Genomic DNA, 12091 nt, shown 5'->3' with positions numbered 1-12091 from the left:
TTATGATGCAGAATGCTTTCTAGTGTTTGATGATGTGTAGAATGCATGGAATGGCTAGCCTATTTATAGGCTCGGTCCACTGCAGGGGGTCAACGGCCATAATGGCCGTCATTAATGCTAGACCGTAACGGTCGTCGGTTACGAGCTGTAACGTTCGGGCGTTACAAGCCGTTACGCGCTCAGAGCTAGAGAGGCTGAGTCTAGAAGCTTCTAGATTCGTTCACGACGTGGACTATCACGTGTCAGCCACGTTGGCTTACCGCGTCATACTGACGAGGTGGCATCCCGCTTGGCTCGCTGACGTGGAAACGGTGGTGGTCTAAAAAGAACTAGTCCCACTAGACTTGGGCCAAGCCCGCAACTAGGCCCAAGCACCAAGCCCACGACCAGGCCCAAAGAACAGCCCAAAGACCAATTGCCAAGATCCAAGTCCAAGTCCAAGGACAAGGGCACGGGCGCGGGCACGGGCACGGGCACGAGCACGGCGCGCGCGTGGGCTCTTACAGCCCATCTTAGTCCGCTATAATTATTACATGTAATAATCCTTCTTATTAAATACTAGTTTAATAAGGTTGAAACTTTCAATGTGTGATAATTAACTCTCTTAATTATTCCCTAATCTCCTCTCATAGCTCATTAAGTTTGCAATTTTTGCACAACTTTAAACAATTATTTCTCACTCACCGGGAATCGGATTTGAGAAAATAAATATACCACGGTCATCTACTCCGAACGTAGATCGACGCTATATCATTTAATTTTACAAAATTAAATGTCTCGTTGAAATTATAATTGGTCAAAGTCCATTGACCGGGCATAGATTCCAACAATCCCCCACATGAGTGGAAATAGCCAAATGCAAATGCATGCAGACACAAGCTCAACCCTCGAGAGGTATATAAGCATAAGGATAGGTAGCTTTTAGCTTTGAACCTTCCATAGTCAACGCCATCGGATACACAGGCGGCCTAGTAGCGCGATGCTTTGAACTAGTCCCCCACGGCGTGCACCGAGACAATGGTGTTAACACTTAAACACCTCAACCTCATCCGTTCTCACGTTTTGTCTCCTTTGCGGCCTTGGACACCACTTTGGATTCATAAGTGTGTAATTTGAAGCGGCCACACTTCACACTTACATAGGTGATTTCTATTCGAGTATCTTGCCCTCCTCGGTCTCTTTGAGAACTCAATCTCCTTGAGATCCTTAGAAATCATTAAAAGTCATAGACTTATCCTCACCACAAGGCAAGTTTTCAAACACTCTATTGCTCTCTAGGGAATAGAGGTCGATGAGTGTTTCTCACGAACTCTCATAGCTTAGTTTTCCCATTGAACCAAGTTCTTGGGATCTCCAGTCATCATGGTTGGGTTACCACTATGACAATTCTTTAGTTTGTGGATTTCAAACCCATTCCCTCTAGCAACTTATTCATTTGATGACGATTTAACCCTTTGGTTAGCGGATCCGCTAGATTATCTATTGACTTCACATAGTCAATTGTAATCACGCCTGTTGTGATCAAATGTCTCACGGTATTATGTCGTCGTCGAATATGTCGAGACTTGCCGTTATAGAAGCCATTGTTCGCCCCCCCGATAGCGGCTTGGCTATCACAGTGAATCAACACTGGAGGCACTGGCTTACACCAACCTGGAATATCCTCAAGGAAGTTCTTAAGCCATTCAGCTTCTTCCCCAGCTTTATCTAAAGCTATGAATTCTGATTCCATAGTTGAACGGGCTATACATGTCTGTTTCGTGGATTTCCACGAGACAGCACCACCCCCAATAGTAAAGACGTATCCACTTGTTGAAAGTGAGTCCTTATTGTCGGATATCCAATTCGCATCACAGTACCCTTCAAGTACCGGGGGTATCTCGAAAAGTGTAGCCCATGATTTTGAGTATGTTTTAGATATCTCAAAACCCTTACAAGAGCTCTCCAATGCTCTTTGCTCGGATTACTCGTGTAGCGACTCAACATGTTCACGGCACAAGCAATGTCCGACCGAGTGCAATTAGTTAAGTACATAATGCACCCAATGACCCGTGCATATTCTTCTTGTGCAACGGGTTCGCCCTTGTTTTTGCTCAAGTGAACATTGAGTTCAATTGGAGTATTAACCGGCACGCCATCATAGGCATTGAATTTCTTCAATATCTTCTCAACATAATGAGATTGGGTTAAGATGATTCCATTAGATGTTCTTAGAATTTTCATTCCAAGAATTACATCGGCTAGACCCATGTCTTTCATGTCAAAGTTTCTCTTTAACATGGCTTTTGTCTCGTTAATCACTTGAGTGGTACTCCCCATGATTAACATGTCATCAACGTAGAGACACACTATAACGTACCCATTATTAGTGCTCTTAATATAGACACATTTGTCACACTCGTTGATTTTAAACCCATTTGATAACATCACATTATCAAACTTCAAGTGTCATTGCAACGGCGCTTGTTTTAATCCATAGAGGGACTTAACCAGTTTGCATACCTTCTTTTCTTGTCCGGGCACTACAAACCCTTCGGGTTGTTCCATATAGATTTCATCCTCTAGTTCACAATTTAGAAACGCAGTCTTAACATCCATTTGATGAATCTCAAGGTTGTGCAATGCAGCAATCGCGAGAAGCACTCGGATAGATGTAATCCTCGTTACAGGTGAATAGGTATCGAAGAAGTCATGTCCTTCCTTTTGTTTAAAACCCTTTACTACCAATCGGGCTTTATACTTATCCACTGTTCCATTGGCCTTAAATTTTCTTTTAAGCACCCATTTGCACCCTAAAGGTTTGGCACCTTCGGGCAAATCAACCAACACCCAAGTGTGGTTTAGCAAAATTGAGTCAATTTCGCTTTGAACAGCTTCTCTCCAATATAACCCGTCTGGGCCATCGAATGCTACTTTTATTGACGTTGGCTCTTCATCCAACATAAAAGCAATGTAGTCAGGACCAAATGTTTTTGGTGTTCTGACCCTACTACCACGTCTTAGTACTGCATCACTTGGATCATGCCTCACTCGCTTGCGCGATTTAGGCTCTTCATCCGCGGATTTAGAACTAGTGGCTTCATCCACTGTTTTAGAACTAGTGGCCTCATCTTCAATTCTTGTCTCGGAATTGATGGGGACTTCTTCTTTGTCCTTGCAAGGAAATGTATTTTCGAGAAATACGACATTCCTTGACTCGATTGTTGTTCCTACTGTAATAGTCGATATTTCAGACTTGTGAACAACAAATCTATATGCACTACTGTTAAGTGCATATCCAATGAAGATACAATCGACTGTTTTAGGGCCAATTGTAACTTCTTTAGACGGGGGAACCATCACCTTGGCCAAACACCCCCACACTTTGAGGTATTTGTAGGATGGTTTCCTACCTTTCCACAATTCATAAGGAGTGATGTCTTTTCCTTTGAGTGGAATTTTGTTTAGGATATAGTTGGCTGTCAAAATAGCCTCCCCCGACATGTTCTGGGGTAATCCTGAACTTAGTAGTAACGCATTCATCATCTCTTTTAGAGTTCGATTTTTGCGTTCCGCTACATCATTAGATTGTGGTGAGTATGGAGCAGTTGTTTGATGAATTATACCACTTGCGTTGCATAACTCCTCAAACGGGGCTACATACTCGCCTCCTCTATCACTTCGAATCGCTTTGATTTTACAACCAAGTTTATTCTCAACTTCGTTCTTATAATTTTTGAACGCTTCGATTGCTTCATCTTTACTTCTTAGAAGATAAATATAACAATATCTTGTGCAATCATCTATAAAAGTGATAAAGTACTTTTTACCACCTCTAGTTTGCACCATCTTTAAATCACATACATCCGTGTGAATTAATTCAAGGGGTTTTGTTTTTCGTTCAACTGAGTGAAACGGTAACTTAGTCATTTTTGCCTCAAGACATATTTCACATTTGTCTTGGGTATCTACTTCAATTGCCTTTAGTAAATCTAAATTTACTAATCTTTTTACGGCTTTTGAATTTACATGTCCCAATCTACAATGCCACAAATTTGAAGACTCGGTCAAATAAGAGGAAGTAGATGCTTTATTATTATTGTTAGCCAAAGGCTTTGGAACAAGGCGCGTAGCCACACTAAGTTTGAAAAGTCCGTCGGTTACATAACCTTTTCCGAGGGACTTCCCAAACTTGTACAAAACAAACCTATCAGACTCGAATACAAGTTTAAACCCCTTATTAACTAGTATTGATCCTGACACTAGGTTCTTGCGGATGTCCGGGACATGTAGCACATCCTTCAAAGTGATCGTGACTCCAGATGTCATCATGAGTATCACATTGCCAATGCCGAGGACCTCGGACGATGCTTGATTCCCCATGTTGATCTTCCTCCCTTCAACAGCAGCGTAGGAGACAAACTTGCTCCTATCGGAGTAAACATGAGCAGTAGCGCCGGTGTCGATGTACCAGCCGCATTTGTTGTCAACAATGTTGACTTCTTCAGTGACCACGGCAACGAGGTCATCTTCATTCCAGTCCTTGAACTCTTTCTCAACGACGTGGGCTGCCGGCTTCTTCTTCTTGCTGCGGCAGTCTTTGGCAAAGTGGCCAACTTTGCCACACTTGTAGCATTCGCCTTCAAACTTCTTTGTAGGCTGCTTTCCCTTCCCTTTGTCTTTCTGATTTGGGCGGGAGCGTTTGTTGGAGGGTCCGCTCAGCTCCAACAGGTTGGCTTTGGCATCAAGTGGGCTAAAGCCCTTAGCCTTGATCGATCTTGCGCACATCCGCTTCAATGCGCAGCTTCACGATCAAGTCTTCAAGACTCATCTTCTTTCGCTTGTGCTTGAGGTAGTGCTTGAAGTCCTTCCAACCAGGAGGAAGCTTCTCAATGAGTATGCACCGCACAAAGTTGTCGGGCAAATTCATCCCTTCAGCCGCGAGTCCGTGGATGATCATTTGGAACTCTTGAACTTGTTCCATGACCGGTCTAGAGTCGACCATTTTGTAGTCCATGAATTTGGATACTACAACATGTTCCGTACCGGCGGCATTGTCGATACTATATTTTTTCTCTAGGCTTTCCCACATCTCTTTTGATGTGGTTACAAGGGAGTATACATTGTACAAACTATCATCTAATGCACTTAGAATAAAATTTTTACAAAGATAATCTCCTTTGCGCCATGCTTCATAGTCCGCCATGACCTCAACACTTGTCTCTTGATCACTTGGCGTGGGCGGCTCGTTCTCCGTGAGGAAGTTGGCGATGCCCAATGTTGTCAAGTAGAACAACATCTTTTGATACCACCTCTTGAAGTCAGCTCCTCCAAATTTAGGTGGCTTCTCGGCGGGTGGCATCATTCTAGGTGCCAACGGTGCCGCACTTGGTCCTTGGAATGAACCATTCATGTTGCCCCCGAAGGAGCCAACAACATGGTTGGGCATAGGGCCCCTACCATTCATGTTGGGCGTAGAGCCCGCCATGGTCGTACCAGATCCGAAGGAACCGGTACCCGTGTTGGACCCGAAGGCCCCAACACTCGATCCATTGAAGGATCCGAAGGAACCACTAAAAGTGGAACCAACCGACCCACTGGAGGATGATCCAACAGTGGGCCCAAAGGGGTTCGTAAACCCCCATGACAATGTAGACGAAGAGGTGAACCCAGGGGTAGGGACCATTGTGGGGATTGGTCCGGTGTTCGCCATGGTGGAAGAGATGATGGCGGCGGTGGTGGCCGGATTGGTGGCAGCGGCGGTGTTGGATTCAGTCGACATCTCCAGCAAAAGTGATTATAGTTTCGAAAGTTTTAGTTTCAGTTTTAGGTCCAGATCCCTTCAAAAGCAAGTTATATCTCGTCTTGCGATTGTTGGTTTTAGGACTTACAAGAAGGAATACAAGAGCTAACTGAACCGAAATTACAAAAGAGGATTCAAAACTAATAAATTGAAAAGGAAATTAGCTGAGTCGAGGAGGCCTCTTTCCGCAAGACGAGATACGCCCCGATAGTGCTCTTCGGATTGGCGTTTCGTCCCCAAAGATAAAACGGCTACGTCTCTGATGAAGCAGCACCGCTATCAGCAGAGCTCCGGCGAACTGGATGGAGGAGAGGGCAGAGCTTCGACAGAAGAACAATGCATAGAGAGAGAGCTTATGATGCAGAATGCTTTCTAGTGTTTCATGATGTGTAGAATGCATGGAATGGCTAGCCTATTTATAGGCTCGGTCCACTGCAGGGGGTCAACGACCATAATGACCGTCATTAATGCTAGACCGTAACGGTCGTCGGTTACGAGCTGTAACGTTCGGGCGTTACAAGCCGTTACGCGCTCAGAGCTAGAGAGGCTGAGTCTAGAAGCTTCTAGATTCGTTCACGACGTGGACTATCACGTGTCAGCCACGTTGGCTTACCGCGTCATACTGACGAGGTGGCATCCCGCTTGGCTCGCTGACGTGGAAACGGTGGTGGTCTAAAAAGAACTAGTCCCACTAGACTTGGGCCAAGCCCGCAACTAGGCCCAAGCACCAAGCCCACGACCAGGCCCAAAGAACAGCCCAAAGACCACCCAAAGACCAATTGCCAAGATCCAAGTCCAAGTCCAAGGACAAGGGCACGGGCACGAGCACGAGCACGGGCGCGGGCGCGGGCGCAGGCTCGGGCTCGAGGCTCGAGGCTCGCGGCACGTGGCTCGCGGCGGGGCGGGCAGCGCGCGCGTGTGCGCGCATGTGGGCTCTTACAGCCCATATTAGTCCACTATAATTATTACATGTAATAATCCTTCTTATTAAATACTAGTTTAATAATGTTGAAACTTTCAATGTGGGATAATTAACTCTCTTGATTATTCCCTAATCTCCCCTCATAGCTCATTAAGTTTGCAATTTTTGCACAACTTTAAATAATTATTTCTCACTCACCGGGAATCGGATTTGAGAAAATAAATATACCACGGTCATCTACTCCGAACGTAGATCGAAGCTATATCATTTAATTTTACAAAATTAAATGTCTCGTTGAAATTATAATTGGTCAAATTCCATTGACCGGGCATAGATTCCAACACCCCAGTGCTTCAGTCGACGTTGCCACCTGTGTTGTTGACGTCTCTGGCTGCTGCGTAGCCTGCGGAGCCGCGGTGGTTTGAGGGATCGTATCAAACTGCACGGCCCATTCCAAAGGTCACGATCCAGAAGATAACACAAGACACGATCTATGTGGTAGGATGATGAACCACACAGCTCGTGTCTCGAGGCATACTAGTCCAGGGGGTCCCTATGAACTGTGTGGTCCGCATCACTAACCACACGGCTCGTGTATTAAGCCGATGTGCTGTCCAGAGAGTTCGACATGGAATTTGTTGGTCTGCTTGTGTATTACTCCCTCCGTCCGAAATAGGAGTCATATTTAGTTATGACATGAGTTTTAAGAAATGTAAAAAAAAGTGAGTATAATAAGTTAGTGAAATATGAATCCCACTTATTGATAAACACGGGATTTGCATGTTATTAAGGCCTAGATTTGGCACATTTTAAATGTCAATCTTGCAAATTATGTTCTTAAATTGTGTATATTATACATTTTGGTATTTTAACGTGTTTGTTGATAAATGATAGAAAAAATGTGCAAAAATGGTCAAGGTTCAGCAGCCTATGTTCGACCCCATCTGCCAACGAGTTTGAAGTTCAATCAGTTCTTAATACATACCATTCTCTTCGTCTTCTAAAGAGCTTCGCGTGGGTACCTTGAACATCTAAATCGGAGTTCTGTGGAGAAAGTTATGGTCATTTTACGAACGTTGCACAGTGCAGTCAAAATAAGGCGAAAATTAGGCGGAAATTAAGGAATGAAAGAAATTGTTGCCAAATCTCTCCTATTAATTGGAGAATTCGAATTTACCTTGCTTCCCATCACTTGGAGGATACTTTTTACCAATTATAAACCTTTTTCTTGCCTATATATACCCCATAACCTAATTGATAATATTCATCTCAGAGCCTCCAATCCTCCTCCCTCTCTACACCTTCTTCCATCTCAGAGCTTTCAACCCTCTCCATCTTTATACTTCTTCCATCTCATATTCCACATACTTTCATTCTTCCATCTTCCATTGGAGCGGAGCTCTGCAGATCCGGGTAAGAGAAGACTGAAGACTACATCATTCAACCTTGGGTTTTGTTTTGTTTTTCTTCATGTCTAGTACTTTTTGTTGTTTTGCTTGTCTATAAGTATTAAATATCTTTTGTAGAATTTTTGGTAAACATGCTATGATTTTGAGTTATTTATTCAATTGTTTTTCCTTGTTAGCTCTTGTAGTTATTTCAATTTCTCTTGTGCTTATACGTTTATTTGACTGGTCATCTTATGAATGCATGTGGATTTTACTACAATACCTGGGAAGTGCGTAGTCTAATTTGAAAGAGGAGAAATTGACGTCTTTGCCAATATAATCGAGAGATTTGAGCCTTTGAATGAAGCAAATTTATCTTAGGAGCTTTTAGGATTTGTTGCCTTAGTTTTAGGAAGGACACTTCGGTTCTAGGTAGCAATCTACAAATTGTATGCTTCCAGAGAAGATATAATTTTACATCTGTGATAGCTTAATAACTCTAGAAACTGTAATTCAAGGAAGTCTTTTGGATATTAGCTTTTGATTGTGGTTCCTAAAATTCTACATTCTTTAGCCTATTTTGTATATTATTTATTTTTATATTTTCTATTATTTGTTTATTTATTTCTTTATGTCTAGTTATCAAATCAAAGCAAAAATTCATTGTCTCTGGATAGTATATGAGGCTTAGTATATGATAGACAGTTGCAATCTTATTCCCTGAGTTTGATATCCCGGTACTGACCATTAGCTATACTAGATCTACCTTGTATACTTGCAAGTATTTTTAGTGCTAATAAATAGTGCATCACTTATATATATAGTAGATTTATAACAAAATGTGAATGAAATAAGTTGGTGGAATGTAGGACCTACTTACTATTTATGGTAAAAGTGAAATATGACTCTTATTGTAGGATGAACCGCAATGGCAAAATAAGATTCTTATTGTGGGAGGAGGGGGTATTTGGCATCAAGTCCAAAGAGTATCACGCGGACCGAGTCAGTTACAATGTCGTTAAACTATGCAGGGGTGTTGCTCGGTCCATGCATCTCGATGCCACAAGAGCATGGCCCATGTGCAACTCATTGGCATGCAAGATCCATATCATCTGGACCGTGTGCAGTGGCGGAGGTGGGGCCAGGGGGGCTCATGGTCCCCCCACTAAGTTTTTAAAAAAATCTAGGGGTATTTTAGTAATTTCATATTAATTACAATTTAATATAAATATATAATATTAAAGATAGATATCAGCAAAATTTATACTTCCTTCGCCCACGAATAGGAGTCCCGTTTTTTTATTTTAGTCCGTCCACGAATAGGAGTCCCGTTTTTCTATTTTAGTTCGTCCATGATTAGGAGTCCCGGTTTACTTTTACCATAAATGGTAATAGGGTCTCACCTTCCACTAACTCATTTCACTCACATTTTATTTAAAACTAATATATACAAGTGAGACTCTTATTCCTCTAACTTTTTTCCACCCATTTTTCTTAACATCTCCTAAAACCCGTGCCGCCCATAAATGGGACTCCTAATGGCGGACGGTTTTAGGTATATTTAAAACTCAAATATAATTCAATTGATTTTTCTACATAGGTTGTTCTTTTGTTTGGCTGCAATAGTTATGCAAATTGAGACCTAAATAATCATATTCAAGCTCTAAATTGGTAGACATAAAATTCAAATTGGGAGAAAGAGAATTAGCTTATGTAATTCAATGGCTACAGCGATTTTGTGTTGGAATTCTTTAACCCCTATTCTTAATTTGATGTGTATGTATTAATAGTTTCACACTGTTTGATTTGTGACAACAACATTTTAGATTTGAGCGTATTGTATATTTTGTTTACTTTTTATTTTTTTAGTTGTGAAGCATAAGATGAACTTTATCCTTTTTTGTGTATGATTTATATTTTGCAAACTTAATCATTGATTAATTTTGTAGGTATATGGAACATTATTTCAAGAAACTTTCTTCCGTTGATTCTTCATCAGTTGAATAATTGCTTAGTTCCTTATATGGAAAAGGATGTGTTTGTTAAAGTTACCAATGAAATTATTATGCAGCGATTTCAGAAGATGAAGAATACAAGACAAATGTTATGATGTGATTGCATTTAACTTTTACATTTTGAATCTTATAATTTAATTTATGTAATTTTTTTAAAGTTTAATTTTGGACCCCCATGATGAAATTTCTGGCTTCGCCACTGACCGTGTGGATGGTAATCAAATCACGTTGCTCGTGTCTAACCTTTGAGTCGGCAGGATTAGGGTCAGATATCATAGTTTAAATCTAAGCTCATTGTACCAACTCCGCACTATACATGGCCCTACAGCCAAATAAGTAATGGGGGCTTTTGGACACTTTGGATAGTAGAGATATAGCGAAATTTTAAGAAGGATAAATGGTCGATTTTATTCCATTGTTTGGAGCGTTTGCTTGAAAATGTTCAATCTTTTAAGTTGTGGAGTATTATTTAATGAGTACTTATTGATTCATTTTTGAGAATAAAATGTTCAAAAACATTTCCGAGAAAGGAAATATCGACATGGTTATCGAATTTATATGTCGATTATCGACATGGCGCTGATATATGAGGTGTAATTAATTTGCAAACACTATGGTGCAACTGTAGGACAAGAGGCTTATAAGTAATAAAATGAGATATTTAATGTTAGACATCTTAAAATAACAACCGGCGAGAATATGACGCTGATACCTTCTTTAATATCTTGGGCCAGCCTAGATCAAGTTGCAACCGCAACGGCCGAGCTGTGGCGACAGAGATACGCTACTCGTTATGATCCAATGATTTAATCCAGTCCCAATCAATCTTACTTTTCCCTTCCAAATCTGTGTCACACATGAGTGAGGTTGTTCCAACTGCACAGAAATAAAGAATGAATTTTCACAACTATGAAGCCTCGAGATTTTCAGGTGCACACATCAATGTCACAAACAATAATTAATGCTACACTAAATTAATTTCCCCAACAGTATTGAAAATGAAACGAATGGCATATATTACCCAACCTGTGACAAACCACAGATATTTCAATCATCCCCTTAAATTGTCTTGTCATAATCTATCTATATATAGAAATTCAGACAAGCACTAACTAACCATAAAGAGAAAGATGTTAGAAAACAAGCACACGATGCTGGCAAACAGAAACACTCGGCGGCTGTCACTCGACATGGTGCAGAGATCAGGAGAGAGAATCAAGGAGAGAGGGATATTCAAGTACATGGATTTAAGGTTTCCGGCAACGGCGGCGGCGGCGGTCAACGAAGTCAACTCCGTGGCGTGCGAGTGCTGCGGGCTGCTGGAGGAGTGCACGGCGGCCTACATCCGGGAGACGCGGGCCCGGTTCTATGGGAAGTGGGTGTGCGGGCTGTGTGCGGAGGCGGTGAAGGAGGAGTCGAAGAAGATGCACGGAGGGGTGCGCGGCGTGGTGAGGGAAGAAGCTCTGCGTGCGCACATGAAGGTGTGTAGAGCGTTCAACACCACCATTCGGGTCAACCCGGCTATGGCACTCGCGTATTCGATGACTCAGATTCTTAAGACGAAGACGATGAAGCACGGCTTAGTTGCATGAAATGTTCAAGTTCAATTAGTTACTGCGGCGAAGCAAAATAAATGAAAAATCATTACCTACTAATTTTGTTAAAAAGACTGTTAGGCTGACTGAGGTTACTGCTATTAACGCGTGTGTTATAAAGGCTTAATTATGTGAATTGAAGTCAAGTGTAATAAAATAGAATATGATTCCAATTTTATATGATTTGCTGTCTTGGTTAATTAAATAGACAGTCAAGTAAATACACTTGGTTCTCTTGGTTTTATATATTGCATTACCTATTTCTATTTAATTATACTATTTATCAAATAGTATATGATGTATATCAATTATCCTTAAAATTGAATGTGTAAGAGGGATATAATAGGCAATCTATATTTTCTAGCCAAGACACCTTTTTCATTAATATA

The sequence above is a fragment of the Salvia hispanica genome, chromosome 4, assembly GCF_029641045.1.
Source record: "Salvia hispanica isolate PSC_SH4W2 chromosome 4, Shi_PSC_v1, whole genome shotgun sequence".
NCBI lineage: Eukaryota > Viridiplantae > Streptophyta > Magnoliopsida > Lamiales > Lamiaceae > Salvia > Salvia hispanica.
Note: the sequence above shows the minus strand (reverse complement) of the source record.